This window comes from Octopus bimaculoides, chromosome 1 (assembly GCF_046866305.1).
Source record: "Octopus bimaculoides isolate indiv1 chromosome 1, ASM4686630v1, whole genome shotgun sequence".
NCBI lineage: Eukaryota > Metazoa > Mollusca > Cephalopoda > Octopoda > Octopodidae > Octopus > Octopus bimaculoides.
Genome location: NC_142928.1, coordinates 2114743 through 2122242, shown reverse-complemented (window position 1 = coordinate 2122242; position 7500 = coordinate 2114743). Strand labels below are relative to the sequence as shown.

At 37.5% G+C, this 7500-nt stretch overlaps 1 protein-coding gene and 1 long non-coding RNA gene across 2 annotated transcripts in view; one reads left to right on the top strand and one right to left on the bottom strand.

Moving 5' to 3' along the window:
- The window catches only part of LOC149137438 (uncharacterized), a 19453-nt gene extending 15011 nt beyond the window's left edge, over positions 1-4442 (top strand). The window contains exons 2-3 of the long non-coding RNA XR_016238207.1: positions 3305-3478; positions 4228-4442. This is a non-coding gene — a long non-coding RNA (uncharacterized LOC149137438). The remainder of the gene's footprint in view (positions 1-3304; positions 3479-4227) is intronic.
- LOC106872663 (iroquois-class homeodomain protein IRX-6) overlaps positions 1-7500 on the bottom strand; it is a 213943-nt gene that overhangs the window by 82600 nt on the left and 123843 nt on the right. The window lies entirely within an intron of this gene.

Genomic DNA, 7500 nt, shown 5'->3' with positions numbered 1-7500 from the left:
TATTAGTACTGTTACTATATATATATATATATATATATATATATATATATATATATATATATATATATATATATATATATACGGAGCAAATAATTTACGAGAAAATATTTGTGAAGATATCGTTGACTATATTATTATCCTAGTGTAACAATTTAAAAATGATAATAACAGGCCACCAAAAAGCATTAAATAACTGAAAGATGAAAATTAATCAAAGTACATTCTACGTATGTCTACCTGCTGGAAATAACAGCCAAAGCGCTTATTTAAACCGCCAAAATACATTGGTAATAACTACAGAAATCAACCGTTGATTTCTGCAGTTATAATCAGGGTATTTTGGCGATTTAATTAAGAGTTTTGACTATTATTTTCAGACTTACTTAGTATGTCCTTTGATTAATTTTAATATATATATATATATATATATATATATATATATATATATATATATATATATATATATGGGCCCATGCATATATGTGTGTGTGTGTGTGTGTGTCTTAGCGCGTGTGTGTGAAAATGGAAAAGCATATTATCTAGTTGTATTAAGTAGATGACATTACGTTAGTAGAATATAGCAGCGAATATATAAACTACCTTATACGCGACATAATACAAGATAAGGGTAGATTATGCATACATGACAGTTGATATATATATGATTATATATATATATATATATATATATATATATATATCTGTGTGTGTGTAAAATGTTTTGTTTTGTCAAGTTCAATATTAAAAAATTAACATTAAACTGAAGAATTACTCAATGCATTTTAGCAGAGTACATGTTTATTAAATTTTTAAAAGATGAGAAGAAACAGTGACCTCGAAGTTTTGGCCTGCTTGCCTTCACCTTCACAACAAAGAATAAACAAAGAATCCAAATAAACGGATGAGAAAACGAAAAAACAAATGAACGTGGACGTGCACAAGAAATATATTAGTTTGAAGCAGTGAAAGGAAAGAGTTTGACGTTTCGAGCATAGCTCTTCGTCGGAAAGGAGAAAGGGAAAAGTCCAAAGAAGGAAAAGAAATCGCCACGGCAAACGTATAGTTACATCTCTCTCTCTCTCTCTCTCTCTCTATATATATATATATACACACACACACATATTTATATATATATATATATATATATATATATATATATATATATATACATACATACATCCCACATGCATATATGCAAACATAAGTTTTTCATACATCCTTATAATCTATTATATTCCTCTTATATGAAAACATTCTGTGTATATCTATCGACGTTTCAAGCCTTTTTCGGCGTTATCTTCAGGCTGAATTTTACATAGTGGCAACAGTTACAGCTGTATCTATTCTACGTAAGATTAAAGCAAAAAAAAAAAAAAAAAAAAAAAAAATCAGACACAATATCTTCTCTTTGTTTTCACAGGGAGATGCCACAGATGACTATGAAATTTTAGCCTTATCTTTTGGTGATATTCACAACATGGAACTTTGGTTCGTGTCAAGATTCCATTTGCAATTTAACTTTAAATTCCATTGCATTTTCGTCAAATGAAACGATACGTTATCATCAACAAACTTACGAGAAGTATCGTACAAATCGCTTGATTCGGTTAAGAAATAACTGCAATGCATTTTGTAGATAAACAGCCCCTCCTACGCCAAAAGGTTCCACCCAAATAATAGCTGTTTACTTAACAAATATATTGGCAGTGTATTTACTGTGGTTTGAAACCGCGCCCACTTTGTTTAACACTTACTTAGAAATATTAATTAGAAATATTAATATATATATATATATATATGTGTGTGTGTGTGTGTGTGTGTGTGTGTGTGTGTGTGTGTGTCTGTGTTTGTATTCCCAACATCGCTTGACAACCGATGCTGGTGTGTTTACGTCTCCGTAACATAGCGGTTCGGTAAAAGAGAACCGATAGAATATGTACTAGGCTTACAAAGAATAAGTCCTGGGTCGATTTGCTCTACTAAAGGTGGTGTTCCAGCATGGCCACAGTTAGATGACTGAAACAGGTAAAAGAGTAAAAAAAGTAATGTACATAATTCCTCATCCCTTAAATATTGAACTGGAATAAAAACTTCTACGGATCTCCAAGGGCTTTATGAACCCCGGATGAGAACTACAGATTTGAAAGTTAGTTTTCATTTCATCATTTTGCGTAAGCACCAAAATATTTGATAACAGTAAAATTATGATTATTTTATGTCTGCCATATTTCTTGACATTACCCAGGGCGGCAAAAGTATACTTCCAAATATGCCCATCATAACACAGGTAACACTCTAGTTAAATTATTAAACCTTAAAAACAGATTTTCCAATATTACAAGTTTCATTTCTTTTTATTAAATAATTTGAGAATAAATACTGTCTCCTAGAATCTTTGTAACGTAGACGACTTAGTCAAGTTCTTCAATGTCCTTCATTCTCCAGTGTTTGAAGAGTAAATTTACACATTTTGGTCCCGGTGTTTTCCAATTTGCTCCTTATTATTAAATATTACTTTTTAAAGCTTACCTCTTGATGGTGGCCCTCTCCGGAAAGTCTTCCCAGTGAATTCGCTATGTTAGTGGAACATCACTGAGGCAAGTGGAGAAATTTAAGAATGGTGAAAAGCGGGAAGCTAAATTGGATGCCAGGTTTGCAGGTTCTGGGACAATTATGCACCAGTTCCAGCTTCCAATTCTCAGAAAAAGAAACGGTAAAAAAATCCAAACTTGCTATTTTCAATTCGGTTTTCCTGCCTATCCTCACCTATGGTCATGACTACTGGGCAATGACTGAGAGAGCACGGTCGCAAATACAAGCGGCCGAAATGGTGGTTCCTCTCAAGGATATTTAGAGTAACATTATTCGACTGGGCGCAGAGCACGGAGATTAGTAAATCTCTCCAGACCGAGTCGCTACTTTACTGTATTGAGAAGTCACAGCCCTAATACTATGGACAAGGGATTAAAATACCGCAGGAAAGGGTAGCAAGAAGGATTCTTCAAGCGGAGCCAATCTACAGCAGACAAAAGGGTTAGACCAAGATCGAGATGGTTGAATGTTTACACAACCATCCATAGTCTTGGTTGGTTACGCTTGGGACCCCGGCAGGAAAGTATAATGACGGTTGTATCTGATAGGACCCTAGGGAGAGGGTACCTAAGGACTCCTTCCTCGGAATTGTGAGAAGTAGAAATGAATGGATCGATCGATCGATCGGCGTCTTACTTGTTGATTGTCTTTTTAATACTGATACATCATTTTTGGTTTTCAGTTCAAACTTTTTGTTTTTTCTTTCTTGTAGGTATTCTTTGTGGAAGTGCTTTAAAATTATGGCGCGTTATTTTGGAGACAATTTATAAAAAAAGAGAGGAGGAAAGTGAAGGGAAACAGGTAGAGAAATATGATTAATGACGTGGTAGTTACAGTATAAAGTTGTGGCAGAAGATGGAAATATTTGCTGCATATACGGCCGGAAGTAAGACAACCATACTCTCTCTCTCTCCCCTTCTCCCACTCTGCACTCTCTCTTATCCTCTCCCTATCTCTCCCTGTCCCTGTCTGTATATATTTTAAAACAGTGAAGTAAAGAGAAAGATTCGTGTTTAGATGAAACAATTTCATTCTTTAGCTTCACGTTATATTTTAAAATGCGAAAGTGACACATAATAACAATAATAATAATAATAATAATAATAATAATAATAATAATAGTGTTGGTGGAGGTAGGAGTAGCAATGATGGTGTTGATGCTAGTGATGATGATGATGGTGATGATGGTCGTCGTCGTCGTCGTCATCGTGCTGATGACGATGAATATTATGATGAGACCGCTTTCCTAAAGACGAACGTGACATTTCCAAATAACGGATAATGTCACGTTCCGGAAATCTCCTTCATTAGTCTTTTGGAATCCTAAAAAAATTTCCTTACATCAATTAGGGAGCAACTGAAAAAAAGTTTAGAGAAGCATCAATTCCATTCTTTACTTCTTTGGAGCGGAACCAGTCAATGACGGATTTTTCACAACCAGAGATAGCGAGTGTCATGTCACCTTCTCCCCATCCGCTTTCCATTACAACAAGATGTATCTTTGCATTGCAATTTATGTTTTTGAGTCAATGGTTTAACTCTCCTAATCGTAACATAGAAACAAGTTGACTAATAGACTAGTTAACTAACTGAAGGAATAACTTACATGTGTAATAATAATTCTTTCTATTATAGAGACAAAAACTGACATTTTGGAAAAGGGAGCGAGTCGATTACGTCGACCCTAGGGATCAACTGGTATTTATTTTGTCGACTCTGAAAGGATGAAAGGCAAAGTCGACCTCGGCAGAATTTGAACTCGGAAAGTAAAAACAGAGAAAAAGCCGTTAAGCATCTTTCCTGGCGTGGTAATGATTCTGCCAAATAGCAGCCCTATTTTACAACAACAACAATAACAATAATAATAATAATAATAATAATAATAATAATAATAACCCTTTCTACTAAAGGCACGAAGCCTCAGGTTTTGAGGGAGGGGATTAGTCGATATCATTAACCCCAATGTTTCACTGGTGCTTGATTTATCGACCCCGAAAGGATGAATGGCAAAGTCGAGTTCGACGGAATTTGAACTCAGAATGTAAAGACGGCCGTAATGCCGCTAAGCATTTTGTCCGGCGTGCTAACGTTTCTGCCAGCTCGCCACAACAACAACAACGATAATGTTAATAATAATAGAAATAATAACAATAATGATTTCTTTTATTGGCCAGAAGGGCCCAAGACATGGAGGTCCTTCAATATCGAAGGACGAGTTATAGCACACAAAAACAAAAAACAAAAACAAAAAATACAAAAAGAGATGGGGATTTACATCGATCAAGGGGAGATAATACCACATTAAAGGATATAACAGAGGATATATAATAGAAAGTAGAGAAATAAATAATAAATAAATAAATAGAATCCCCAATAACGGGGAAGTCTACTTAGAGTAATTTGTGGTAAACCCCAGGCATAAATCCCGGATTACTCTGCCAAGTCCAAGGCATGGAAAAGTGCCCTCTTCCAATTTCTTTCCTCCTACTTACAAACGAATATTCAGAGTAGATCCATTCAGTCTCACAAATCTTGCCACTGTCGACCACCTTTTGATAAACACACTAGAAAACAGCACCTCTCTCTCTCTCTCTCTCTCTCTCTCTCTCTCTCTCTCACTTTCTCTCTTCTCTCTTTCTCTCTCTCTCTCTCTCTCTCTCTCTCTCTACTCATCATGATATAAACATGTGTCAAAGAAGGTAGAAGACATCGATCAAGCGACAATCATCTGCGATATGCCTGTTCAAACTGCAATTTCCGTTTTTGTTTACGTATAATCATTTTTAATAAAGTGATTTGGCTGTTATTTCTAGCATGTGGAGAGACCTTGGCTTAACTGCATGTACTGGGCGAACGAGTTTAAAGACATCCAGAATATTGGTATGCATGTATGCGGGGTAGCAGGGAGTGTCAATTGATTCTTTTGAAATTTTGGAAAAAGACGGTTTTCAGAATCATCATGTCCGTCTTTTACTACGTGGAATCCAAAAATAATTTTCGTAAAAGAATCAGGATCCCTATTACCAAAAACGTCGGAATCTGTAAAAAACAGGGTGGGGGTGATTGTTGCATACTTCCGCCAAAAACACAACCGAGGGGTTTTGCCTGCATTTGCACTTTAAATTGGGGGATTTTGTCAAAAGAGTGTCAAAGTAGTAAGGTTTTGTCTGCATTCGTACTTTAACTTAGGGAATTTTGTCCTGGGGTGGTTTTGTCCTAGTAGGGTTTTGTCCAGATCTCATACTTCCTGGCCGCAACTTAGACCAGCTTCTTTTCTCGGTAGCGTCGGGTCGACCACTACTCTGTGAGAACAATTTGATAGATGGGAACCTGTACAGCACGAAGCATAGGTCCATATGTGCATAGATATCGGAGCACTCCGTCGGTTACGACGACGAAGGTTTCAGTTGATCCGATCAACGGAACTGCCTGCTCGGGAAATTAACGTGTAAGTGGCTGAGCACTCCACAGACACGTGTACCCTTAACGTAATTCTCAGGTAGATTCAGCATGACAAGGCTGGCCCCTTTGAAATACAGGTACAACAGAAACAGGAAGAATGAGTGAGAGAAAGTTGTGGTGAAAGAGTACAGCAGGGAACGCCACCACCCCTGCCGGAGCCTCATGGAGCTTTAGGTGTTTTCGCTCAACGCCCGGTCTGGGAATCGAGATCGCGATCCTACGACCGCGAGTCCGCTCCCCTAACCACTGGGCCATTGCGCCTCCACACATATAAGCACGCTTATGAATCATTAAAGATGTCTCATTATTTGGCTTATATATGTACATGTTACTCTTCATATATATTCTTATATTCTTCTACTTGTTTCAGTCATTTGACTGCGGCCCATGCTGGAGCACCGCCTTTAGTCGAACACATCGACTCCAGGACTTATTCTTTGGAAGCCTAGTACTTATTCTATCGGCCACTCTTTTCACGAACCGCTGTGTTAAGGGGACGTAAACGCACCAGCATCGGTTGTCAAGCGATGGCGGGGCACACACACACACACACACACACACACACACATATATATATACGACAAGTATCTTTCAGTTTCTGTCTACCAAATCCACTCACAAGGCTTCGGTCGGCCCAAGGCTATAGTAGAAAACACTTGCCCAAGGTGCCACGCAGTGGGACTGAACCCGGAACCATGTGGTTGGTAAGCAAACTCCTTACGATACAGCCTCATGTATATATGTTTTCTGTTTACATGGGTCGTTTTCAACTGAGGCTATCGTGAAATAAGTACTGGAGTTGATGTGTTTCACTAATCCCTTGGATGGAATACCCCAGCATGGCCGTAGTTCAACTCTTGAAACCGGTAAAATATATGACGTAAAATAAAATTAAGAACAATTAAAAACTAATTCTTAAATGTTTTTATCCTGCATCGCAGCCACATAGTTACGGGTTCAGTCCCACTGCATGGCCCCTTGGAGAAACCGTCTTCCACTATAGCCTTAGGCCGACCAAAGCGTTATATTTGGGTTTGGTTGACGGAAACAGAGAGAAGCCTGTCGACAGATGTATACCTATATGTGTGTGTCTTTATGTCGGTGTTTATCCCCACCACCACCACCATCATGACCATCACTGCTTGATAACCGGTCTTGTTGTGTTTATGTCCCTGTAGCTTAACGGTTCGTCACAAGAGACGGATAGAATAAGTGCCAATTCTAAAATAAAAATAAACACTGGGATCGATTCGTTCGACTGAAAATACCTCAAAGTATTGCTCCAGCTTGGCCACAGTCGAATGACTGAAACAAGTAAAAGAGGAAAAGACGTTGGATTTTTAGTTGTTGTTTTTTTATGTTACAAACATGAAACACGCTTTTAGCGCCCTCTTTATTAGCTGCTCTATGAATGATTGACATTCATAATTAATACATCATTTACGA